This window comes from Amblyomma americanum, chromosome 9 (assembly GCF_052857255.1).
Source record: "Amblyomma americanum isolate KBUSLIRL-KWMA chromosome 9, ASM5285725v1, whole genome shotgun sequence".
Classification (NCBI taxonomy): Eukaryota; Metazoa; Arthropoda; class Arachnida; order Ixodida; family Ixodidae; genus Amblyomma; species Amblyomma americanum.
In genome coordinates this window covers 17755677-17768120 of record NC_135505.1, presented here as the reverse complement: position 1 = coordinate 17768120, position 12444 = coordinate 17755677, and the positions used below count along the sequence as shown (strand labels likewise).

Below are 12444 nucleotides of genomic sequence, written 5' to 3'. Positions count from 1 at the left end.
TCAGTGTTGAAGATCGCCTGAAAGTAGCTATTCAGTGAGTTGGCTCTGGATTTGCTTTCGCAGGGACTCATCGCCTTACTATCTGTTTTTTTAGGAGTTAAGTATTGCCAAAATTTGCGTGGATAACATTTTAGGGAGCTACTTAAATTGCAAGAAAAAAGTTGCCTTTGGCAACTTTAATTTTTATTTCATATAACTGCAGCTGAGAGAATAGAACTTCCTTTGATACTGGGTTTTGTTTCTTAAAGATTTTCTCAGCCTCTTGACTTTTCGCTTCGCATGAAAGATGTCGTGATTTATCCACGGATTATGGTCATTTGTTTTCTTAGTTTGAACTGGTACGCACTTAGTTACGCAAAAAGCTATAATTAGTTTGAATCTTTTCTACTTCTACAGTGTTTCAGGGTCAGTGCTACTATCTAGTACAAGCTGTTCGAAAAAAGAGATTTCATAAGGTATGTGGGCGAGTATGCTGGTGTCGTCTGCTCTGTAAAAATAGGGCAATGTGAGAAATGATTATGAGGGCGTTTGTAGGTATATTGCAGAGTGTTATCTTGTGATCTGACTTACCATCTGGGAGCTGTAGCTTTGGTTTCTGAGAAAAACAAGATCTAGTATGTTTGAGCTGCTACCTTGTACACGGATTGGTTGATTTGTTATTTGGCTCACATTAAACGTTAGCATGATATCAAAGAGAACATATGCGTGTTTATAATGACGTGCATAGGGTTCCAGTCAATATCAGGTTGATTGAAATTCCCCATAATGATTATTCTGACTCCAAGAAAGTGCCTAAGCATGTAGGCATGCAATGACTGCAGCATATCGATGCTTGAAGATGGGCTGCGATAAACTCAGCCAATGAAGACTGTTCGAAATTAATACAAGAGTTTGCAAAAGAATGCTTCAACCTCTTCGACTTCAGGGAGAACCATGAATAGAATTTTCCTTTTTATCAGGATAGCAACACCCCCGCCACGTGTTAACCTATCTTTTCGGGCTATCGTATAGTTGGGAGAGTTACATCAAAATCTTTCATATTGCTTGATAACCACGTTTCCGTGATTGTAATGAAGTGTGGGCTTACAAAAAGGAGGAATTATCCAAGCTCAGTTGTTTTGTTCACTACACTACGAACGTACATGTTGGCAAATGCTATTTCGGACGCTGGTGTGGGTGGCGAGGACGCAGCAACCGGGTTTCAGCTGCGGTCGTTTTTTTCGTTTATAGTCTGAGTACCTGGCTGAGACGAAGCACTGCTGTTTGTCTCGTATCTTTGGTTAGGAGCCTGAGGATATGATCGAATAAAAACAATATTGTCTGTCTCGTCGTCTCATCGGTACAGATCATTGTTGACGCGTAACTTGTCAAGAACCAGAGACACTTTCTGCTCATTATGCTTCTTTTCCTCACCAGCTTTCCAGAGCTTCTTTTTGATTTCACGTACACGAGCTAAAAGATCTTCACCAATCGATTAGTCAGTCGTTTTTAGTTTGGTACAGTTTCTTGGAATTCTAGGTTTGTGCCGAAAATCCAGAAGCTTCATTATTACGGGCGTACGTTGTTGGGCTAGTCGGTCAATCATGGTAAATACAAGGGGGGTGGTACTGCGCACAAAAAGACAAGGACAAGAAGATAACACAACAGGCGCAGACTCGCGACTAACTTTATTGACAACACGACACTCCTTTAATAGTTTCAAACTGTCACATCCCACACATGTGGAAACCAAAAACTTGTCTTCATTCTGATACAGTTTGATAGAAGGGTCACTTACGCAATCTTTATCCTTCTTTATGATACAAAACGCCTCCGCTAACTCATGCGCCACCTGGTCACGGCTCCTCCTCAAAACTTTTGTATCTGTCAGCAAATGCAGGCAAGGGTTATTGCGCGTAGCATCCGGGCATGCGCCACAATGCAGGGGTAAATTCGACCCTGTACCTGAATTCATGGAACGCTGGTGTTCCCTTAAGCGCTCATTCAGATATCGGCCTGTCTGACCGATGTATACCCTGCCACAGGTGAGGGGAATCTGGTATACGACACCCGTCTGGCACCTGACAAAACGAGTGGCATGACGCTTCTCGCAGTCCGCTTTCCTCTTCCCTCCGGACACGACCTGAGGGCTAAGCGCAATAACCCTTGCCTGCCTTTGCTCAGAGATACAAAAGTTTTGAGGAGGAGCCGTGACCAGGTGGCGCGTGAGTTAGCGGAGGCGTTTTGTATCAAACAGAAGGATAAAGATTGCGTAAGTGACCCTTCTATCAAACTGTATCAGAATGAAGACAAGTTCTTGGTTTCCACATGTGTGTGATGTGAGAGTTTGAAACTATTAAAGGAGTGTCGTGTTGTCAATAAAGTTAGTCGCGAGTCTGCGCCTGTTGTGTTATCTTCTTGTTCTTGTCTTTTTGTGCGCAGTACCACCCCCCTTGTATTCATTATTACGGGTCTGCATTTGCTAGCTTCCGGTTGGCCTAGCCGAGGAATTCTTTCTATTTCAACTTGTTCGATTTTTAGTATGTCCCTTAATATTTCCTCGTTAACTAATTTTTGAAGTTAGTTTTTATTTTCTTCAGAGTCCCCATGAATGCCATACACGATTAAGTTGTTTTTTTAGAGTAGTTTTTCAGTTCAATTTTCTTTTGAAGGGACGCTACTGTTTCCTGTAAGGGAGAAGACCGGCGGATCAGGCTAGTTAGTGTCATTTTTCGCAAGCGCTGAAAGAACACGGACAAAGAGGGAACAGACATGGACGAGCGCTGTAAAGAGAAACTATTAAGGGAGCAACTTGCTTCACGCAATTCGAAACCTTCTCATCTGGAAATGAAAGCCTTTCTAATTTGCTGTCACTGGAAGTAAGCCTATCCTCTTTAATTACCTTTATGTCAAGTGTGATTGGCTGTAGCTGCCTAGAAAGCTGTGAGCATGTCGGAACACGGGTTAGTCTCTACGTCACCAGCAAGCAATAACAGCTGTGAAAGATACAAGCATAAATCATAAACCAACGAACACGCAAGCCCACGGCACTGCAGCACATTCTAACAAGGGTTATTACATCGGATGCTTTGTCCGTAACGATTGTTCACCTGCACCAAGCAGACAAACGGATTAGCGTGCATAGCTGGAGAGCTGCCGTGCCTTCTGGCTCGCGGGGCGCGATGTCCTGGCCTTATATACTGCAAGGAAGCTCGCAGCGCCGCCAGTGGCTCGCTGAAATTCGTCATGGTTCTCAATGTAGATTTCTCAGGAAGGCGGCGCTGGATTTCTTTCTCATTAAGAACTGCAGCTGGTACGGAGCATGCGTGAGGTTCCCGTAACTTTGAGCCGACGGTCGTAGCTGGCGTGGCAGGTGAGTCGTTCCGGGGTGGAAACAGAAGCAGGACGCGAATTAGCTGCATCAAATAGACCAACAAATTCGCGTGCATAATTGCAAAGCTGCCGTGCCTCCGGGAAGAACTTGGGATCACAGGCTGAAGTTTAGGACCGAAAGGTAGGTGCTATTCCTGGCGACGCGCATCACGTGGTGCGGGAGAATGGCATTGTGGTGTAGAACAACATCGGATAATGGGGCAAGCGACGTAGTCACTGTCAGAAACAGGTCGAATAGGTGACATGGAGAGGTAGACAGCAGAATCAGGGGCAGGTGCGCTCTCCGTAGAGCGAAGGCGGGTGGGGCTGGAGAAGTCGTCAGAGCAAAGGGCAAGTCCAATCGAAGAAGGCCGCTGGAGCAGTCAATAATGGGAGAGTGGGCTCTTAAGAAGTCCAGACCAAGGGTACTAGTGAAGGATGGTCAACAGAACTGGGATGTGATGAACGGCAACGGTTACTCGGGCAGTACACATTCCAGTAACGGCAGCAGTACTGCTATCGGCGGCACGTATTGTTGACGAAACGGCAGGAGTCATCACTTCCTTGTGGCGGCAGCGAAAAAATGAGAACCACAGACACTTGAGCACCAGTCTCAACGAGGGCTGGTACTACAACATCATCCACAAAAATGTCAAGGAGATTACAGTGACGACCAGTGGTCAGCAGAGGATTTTCATTTGGGGGCATCGATCCAACGTCACCTCCGGGAGCTGCATCGGCTAGTTTCCCGAGAAGCGTTCGGCTGGTTTGCGAAGAAGGTGAGCGGCTGGACCCATGAGCAGGCGGAGCGGTCTCGGAGCGGTATGACTCATAGCCAGACGAGAAATGGTGGGGTCCGTAGTTGGCACGACGATCAAGGTAGGAGAACTGGTGGGGACGAGAGTACCCACGGCTGCTGCAGTGTCGAGAGATGTGACCAACCCGCGAGCAGGTGAAACAGATGTGACGATCGACAGGCGTAAGCCACTCCGAAGGATTGCGGTAGCGGTAACGGGTCATGAAGGAGTTGGTGGGCGTAGCCGTAGCGAGCACAGGAGGGAGGGGCTTGAACTGAAGCTTTCCAGTGTGCGGCTATAGGGCATGTGCATGTTCGAAACCCCTTGTCGAACAACGGCCTGAATTAGAGATATAGTCGGCAGCCTGTTGTCCTGTAAAGGCGGTGGGGAGGAAATAGGAATCAGGGTCTCTTGTTCACGGCGCATGATCCTATTCAATTTTCCGGAGTTCCAAGTTTGCATAAAGTCGGTATATCTTCGCACGAGGAACTGGAATCTGTATTTAGTAGACTGTCAATACGGTGCGCATATTCTGTGCTTGAACTGTTCGATTCGCCGGCAAACTTGCAAGACGGAATGAACCGTGGAGCACTATTTAAAGAGGAAATGGTTGAAGGCGTCGTCAGCAGTGCCTTTTAGTATGTGCCCTAACTTATCTGCATCGGACACGTCTTGATCAACTTTTCGGCATAGGGCCAAGACATCCTGAATATAGGAAAGGTAAGATTCCGTAGACGTTTGGGCGAGAGCAGCAAGTTCCTTCTTAGCGGCGACCTGCGGTCCAACAAGTTTCCCGAACAAGTCTTCCAGCTTCTGTTTGTATATGTCCCAGGATGTGAGATTTTCGTGGTTTTTGGAACCATACGCGTGCGGTTCCGGCAAGCGTTCCACCTGCTATGCTTGCTGACACGCTCATAAAGCGAGAGCCAGTCCTCAATATCCACATCGTCGGTGCTGCAGAAGGTTCCCGGTCTCAATGGCGGACCACAACGACAGTAGGTGCTGTTACCGTCTATGGATCTGCTCAGGTAGTCATCGCGATTGTTCCAAGGTGACCACCGCTGCGTAGATCCAGCTTGTGGGCATTGCAGTTGATGACGTCACCCCGCACTTCCACCTAATGTTACGTGGAGGTCTCGACAAACAATTGTGCTGCGCAGAGAGGTACTCCACGAACCGATGGTTGCGAGCGCTCACGCACACTCACTCAGCCTCGTCGTCTTCAAGAGCACCGATAGTCACTTCTTTGTCAGCGGGTAACAATATTATGCATGCTCTTTCATTCCGACTAATCTGCCTGCTTTTTACTTAACGTCTGTGGGTGCATTTTTCTTCTTCTTAGGTTTAAATGTTCTGTTTTTGTCTTTACAGATCTCTTCATCGGTTCAAAAGACAGCATATGATCTGTGTCTGTTTTGCGCAAGAAAGCAGTTTCCAGGCAATGTTTACGCAATCTCTGTCCAGCTTCCGTGTCATTTAGACACTTTAACTATGTACTGTATGGTTTTTTTTACAATAAGCATTTATATCAGCTTACTTGTGATTTACTCTGCTTGCAGATTAAAATTGACAAAGGAGTTACCCTAGGCAAAAAGCTTGTGGTGCGACTATAAAAAAACATGCGATGCATGTTCTGGAAATATTGCACGGGCCTTCTAAACAAGCAACCATTCACGCTAAGTTCAGGGGAAGTTTTCCTTTGGGGTCTAAAAGACTGTTGAATGGTCGAACAGCAAAAGACGCCTTTTTGCCACCTCACCTGAATAATTTAAATGGTTTTTTTTTTCGTAAAACGAGTACACTCGCCTGTGGGACAGCATGGCTAAACGCCTTCTGCTGGTTTTGCAGGTCGTGTCGTGGTTTTCGGATGCGACAACGAACACTTCACATGGGCTACCATTGAACCTGCCGGATCATCTAGAAAGCAGCGTGACACAAGATGCAACTGCCTGCGTACTACCCGTGCACGCATTCCCGCTTGCTCATCTGGAAAACGTGACGGTGGAACTACGTTTTGCCGAGAAGAAACACCACCGGACAATTACGTCATCTACAGCGGATCTACAAAAGCGGCAGTCCTGCGCGGGCCTCTTCAGAGGGCACGGCACTCGCCTGTGGGACAGCATGGCTAAACGCCTTCTGCTGGATTTGCAGGTTAGTTCCTGGCATAATGTTCATTCTAACAGAAATGACAATAGATTTGTAGTAGTCCTGCCGTGCCCTCGCAGGTGTCGCCGCAATTTTGAGTGATTTCTGGACAGTGTTGTTGTTACTGTTGACGTCGGGCGACATTGAGGAGAATCCGGGGCCTACAACAGAGGAATACTTGCAGATGATTGTAAAGAATCAGGCAGACACGGATCGCAAATTGAAAGCTATTCAAGACGAAATCGGTGAGCTGAATGCAAGGACGGAAGGGTTATTGGACTTTCTAGTGGCATTCAAGGAAATGAGCACAAGAATTGATAACCTTGAGTCTATCATCAAAGAGCAAGCTAAAAAGTTAGTGGAATTTGAAAGCCGCGGCCGGCGTAACAATCTTTTAGTTTTTGGGCTCCCTGAACAAGCCACTGAGTCAGAGTTAGATCTGAGAAAAGCGGTTGTAGACAATATTTTCCACAAGGATCTTGGTGTTCAGGTTACTTCAGTCGAAAGAATTCATCGTCTAGGAAGAAAGAAAACAGGAGCTTCTAGACCAGTAATTATGAAATTCTATGATTCCAGGGAAAAAGACAGCGTTCTTAAAAACTGCCGCAAACTTAAAGGCACCTCTGTTAGCGTCAGCAATGACTACGCAAAAGATATTGTACAAGTTCGGAAGAATTTTTGGCAGTCTGCTGCTGTCGAACGATCTAACGGACAAAAGGTATCGCTGGTTCACGATAAACTGAAGATAGATGACCGTCTGTACTCTTGGGACGACACTCGAAACGAGCGTTTGCTCTGCCGGACCCAACGTAAGGGTGCTCGAAACACCCACAACGAATCGGAGACAACAGATAACAGCCATATTGGATCACCTTCCAGAAGTGAAAGTAATTCATAGCTCAGGATAGTTCTGCTGAATGCTCGCAGCATTCTTAACAAGGTCACAGAATCGGAATTTTTATTGCTCTCAGAGGACCCGCATGTCGTTTGCATAACGGAAACATGGCTCAACAGTGATGTTTCTTCTGATTGCATTGTTCCTCCTGGCTACACAATGCTCAGATGGGATCGAGATTCCCGTGGGGGTGGTGTGGCCATTATTGTGAAGTCATCGCTCTCAGTTTCCACGATTACGAGCGAAATGCCGGAGTCAGTGTGGTGTAAAATTATGTTTTCTGGTGCTGCGTACGTCATAGGAGCAATTTACAGGCCACCGAATACTTCATCCGACTTTCTAGATAAGTTAAATGAGTTTCTTTTCAGTCATGTAACTAGGAGCACCCGCCTGGTAATGACTGGAGATTTCAACTTGCCACATATTGATTGGGGATTGACTACGCCTGGGCATACAGAAATTTCTAGCGCTGAAAAATTGCTGGATATTGCTTTCTTTTACAATTTGAGACAAGTAGTTGGACAACCTACACGGATATCGCCTCAGTCACAGTCATTACTAGACTTGGTGTTCCTCTCAAATAATGTAGGAGATATTGAAACAAATGTCACCGATTGAATATCTGATCACAAAATTATTTTCGTGACAGTGCTTACTTCTGCAAACGTTCCCGCGGAACCTATGGTTCGAGTAGAAATCAAAGAGTACGGGAAGGCCGATGATACATCTATCCTGGATTACCTGGAAACTTGTTTTGATGAATTTGAAAGTGCCTCTGAAAATGCATCAATTGAATGTTTATGGCAGCGTCTTAAAGTTATCATCAGTACTTGTGTCGACCGGTACGTTCCAACTAGAGTTAAGAAAACAAAGCAGCGCAACCCATGGGTCACCAGGGATATCATTCACGCGAAACGGAAGTTGAAAAGATTGCGTAGAAAGAAGGCCGACTTCAACGACATACAGGTTTTACGTCAAAAAATAAAAATGTTGCTATCGGCTGCAAAAGAAAGATTTTTCAATCACACTCTTAGTGGTTTTCTGCGAAATTCTCCAGAGAAATTTTGGCGCTATCTTGATAAAAGAAAGGAAAGAGTAAAGCAGGTGACAGTGGGAGCCGAACTTATTGCAGATAAAACGAATATGGCCGACCACTTCAATAAATATTTCCAATCTGTATTCGCAAGAAACACGAGCCAAAGCGACGCACACGACGAAGCACATTCTCGTGAAACATTAAAGCTGCGAACTGGGCGAGTTGGTATTGATTCATATTTGAACAGCGCAATAAAACAACGGGACACAACGAAGAAAGGACACCACAAGCGCTGACTCGCAACTAGATTTTAATTCACGTCCAAGCATCTTAAATACTAAGAACGCCAAACACAAACAAGAGGGAAAAACCAAAAGAAAAACGATACAAAGCTGCTAATCATGCCCACAAAGGTGACAATCAGCACGGGCGCGAGACTACACATCTTGGCCGGATAAAAACATCATCTCTTTATCAGTTAGTGTGACAGAAGGATCACTAATACAGCTATCAGGTTCCAAGCGGATGTGAAAAGCCTCCAAAATTTCCCGCGTTAGGCTGTCATTATGTTTTCCTAGGATGACGGTGTTAGACAACAGAGGGGTGCAAGTACCTTCTCTCCAGTGGCGGGCAAGGTTACAAGAAGACCCATTACCTCGGGACCTGTGGTGCTCACTAAGACGAGCGTTGATGCAACGTCCTGTCTGGCCAATATAACTCAACCCGCAAGTGCACGGAATCCTGTAGACAACCCCCACATTACAGGGCACAAAAGGGTTCTTATGGTTGGTCTGACAACCCACAGTCTTTTTCTTCGCGGTTGTTGCCTTAGCCTTCTCTTCCACCTGCCTGCAAACACCGCCTAAAAAACTTAGAGGTGTTTGCAGGCAGGTGGAAGAGAAGGCTAAGGCAACAACCGCGAAGAAAAAGACTGGGGGTTGTCAGACCAACCATAAGAACCCTTTTGTGCCCTGTAATGTGGGGGTTGTCTACAGGATTCCGTGCACTTGCGGGTTGAGTTATATTGGCCAGACAGGACGTTGCATCAACGCTCGTCTTAGTGAGCACCACAGGTCCCGAGGTAATGGGTCTTCTTGTAACCTTGCCCGCCGCTGGAGAGAAGGTACTTGCACCCCTCTGTTGTCTAACACCGTCATCCTAGGAAAACATAATGACAGCCTAACGCGGGAAATTTTGGAGGCTTTTCACATCCGCTTGGAACCTGATAGCTGTATTAGTGATCCTTCTGTCACACTAACTGATAAAGAGATGATGTTTTGATCCGGCCAAGATGTGTAGTCTCGCGCCCGTGCTGATTGTCACCTTTGTGGGCATGATTAGCAGCTTTGTATCGTTTTTCTTTTGGTATTTCCCTCTTGTTTGTGTTTGGCGTTCTTAGTATTTAAGATGCTTGGACGTGAATTAAAATCTAGTTGCGAGTCAGCGCTTGTGGTGTCCTTTCTTCGTTGTGTCCCGTTGTTTTATTGCGCTGTTCAAATATGAATTCTCGTGAAACGTCTATCGATGCTATCAGCTTTACTTAGAGCGGCGTGTTTCAGCAGCTGATACAATTGGACGAAAAAAAAGCTATCGGCCCGGATGGAATACCTACATGCTTCTTGAGACGGTATGCTGAATGGATGTCCTTCTACTTGGTAATTATATTCCGAAAATCACTCGTAACTCATTATCTGCCACAAGACTGGCGCACTGCCATTGTTATACCCATATTTAAAAGTGGCAATCGCACACTTATGAACAACTATCGGCCTGTGTCACTTACTTCAATCTGCTGTAAGGTAATGGAACATGTTATTGCGAAACATATTATCATTTTTTTGGAAACAAACGGACTACTTTCTGAATGTCAGCATGGCTTCCGTCGAGGGTTTTCAACGGTGACACAGTTAATTGAGACAATACATGACCTTTCTAAAGCTATAGATGACCGGGGACAGATTGATGTTATTTGTGTAGATTTTGAAAAAGCCTTTGATAAGGTTCCTCATGACAAATTACTCCTGAAAGTACGAAGGGCTGGCATTAATGGAGACATCCTTAGATGGATAGAAGCGTACTTGGCGAAACGCAAACAGGCGGTACGTGTTGACAATTGTGAGTCTCGCTTTTTGGATGTGTATTCTGGTGTACCACAGGGTTCTGTGCTGGGGCCATTGCTATTTCTAGTTTATATCAATGACGTAGTATGTGCTGTTGGAAATTCTGTTAAACTGAAACTATTTGCGGATGATTGCCTCATTTATGCACCTGTCACATGTGATGGAGATCAGATTAACATTAACCAAAACCTGCAGGCTTTTGCACTTTGGTGTGAGAAATGGGAAATGAAAATCAACTTCAATAAGACCTAATTTACCCATATAACTAACAAACGAAATATAATTTCTTTTCAGTACAGTATTGCAGGTCACGATTTGGTTAATGTTAGTACATTCAAGTATCTGGGGGTGTCAATTTCTCACAACCTAAGTTGGCACAATCATGTCGAAAATGTTTGTGCGGTGGCACACAGAAAACTGTGTTTTCTAAGAGGAAAGTTGGGGAGAGCAACGAAAGATGTCAAACTTTTAGCATACAAATCTCTCATACGGCCTTCCCTTGAATATGCATCTGTAGTATGGTCTCCTCGGCAGAAGATTCTTTCAATGGAAATAGAAAAGATTCAAAGACGTGCAGCGAGATTCATTTGTTCAAAATACAGGACAACAGATTCGGTAACGGAGATGTTAAACTCATGTAGTCTAGAAACATTAGAAAAAAGACGTAAAAAGCAGAGTTTAAAAATACTTTACCAAATAATTCACAGAGAAATTAACATCAATAAAGAAAAATATCTGCAGCCTCCAGGTAGACTAAGCTCCCGCCTTAACCACCACCAAGCGATTCGGCCATACTTGACACGAACTAACGTCTTTCGCTGCTCATTCTTTCCGGATGCTATTGAGCACTGGAATAAACTGCCCGCTCACGTTGCTGAGTCTACAGGTGTAGCGGCATTCTTGAATGCACTTGGGGATTCCGTCTAGGCATAGGATTCTTGTAGATGGGCGCGTAACTGATTGTCCAATATTACTTTTTGTATAGCAAGTGGTTCTACAGCGGTGTGAACTGTGTTGCGTTTCAATGCTCTCTTGTATTGTATGCTCAAAGAAGCTTCTTCATTCATGGTTATATATGCATTTTTTTTTCTGTTCACTTTCCCTCCCTGTAATTACCCTCAAATGAGGGTTGACAGTATTCATAAATAAAATAAATAAACATTGTGTTTACACGTGAAAATGTTATGTTGAATAAATGTTCAACATAAAACTAGTGCAATATAAGAATTTTTAAATAACGGTTTCATCATTCAAAATGCAGATTACCTACTTTGATGTGCTAGCAATGGTTCAGAGTGGGCGTCTCAGCGTCCTTATATCCAATTAAGTAGAGGACTGTATTTCGCGTACATAGTGACAAATTACTAATGCACTTGTGTTGATGTGGAAAGTCCATGGTGTCGGATGGTGGTAAAAACGTTCTTCCATTTCCTCAAATTGCGGTCTCGTGTGTAATCTGTGTCATTGTGGTCTACGGCACCCCGTCCTTAAACGACCACTTCATCTGCTTACAGCTGGAGGTCATTTGATTCTTATGGATTGCACAATTATCAAATCTTGAAAGCATATTATGCAAACAACCTAGCAGCAGTCGTTCTATCCTTTATCTGTGCTGCCTAAAGGCAGCTTCCTGTATTTCTGTAGAACAAAAGTTTATATGGCAAAGAGTGAGTTATTCGTGTCAGTATGGCATTGTAAAGTTTTTCATGATGGTCGCTGTATTTGTCTGTGTTCATATCCATCGACATGTGGCATCATGCACTTTCGTCCTTCAGTATAGTGTTGCAATGCTTCTTTATAAAAATTAATTTCAGTAAAATCTTAAAACAGTTTGCCCCAATCATTGCGCTGCTAGTTTTATGGGTGTGGTCTGCGATTCAATTATGTTTCACTACTTATACCAAATTATGTGCGAAAAAGTGAAGGCATTGCATGTTCTCTGAATGAGTTGTGTGTGTTTCAGCAATTTTTCTGTCTCCAAGAGGTGTAGTTTCATGGCTCAAAACGTGTGAGGAGTGCCGTCCAATGTTGACTGCTTCAAGTGGGTTGAAAGCTACATGTGCGGTGCTGTGAGTCATGCATTACTTTCCTTAACGC

The 12444-nt window shown here is 44.6% G+C and overlaps 1 pseudogene; it reads left to right on the top strand.

The window, feature by feature from the left end:
- The first annotated feature begins 6272 nt into the window (after positions 1–6272).
- Positions 6273–7194, top strand: LOC144105189 (uncharacterized; annotated as a pseudogene).
- The last annotated feature ends 5250 nt before the right edge of the window (positions 7195–12444 follow it).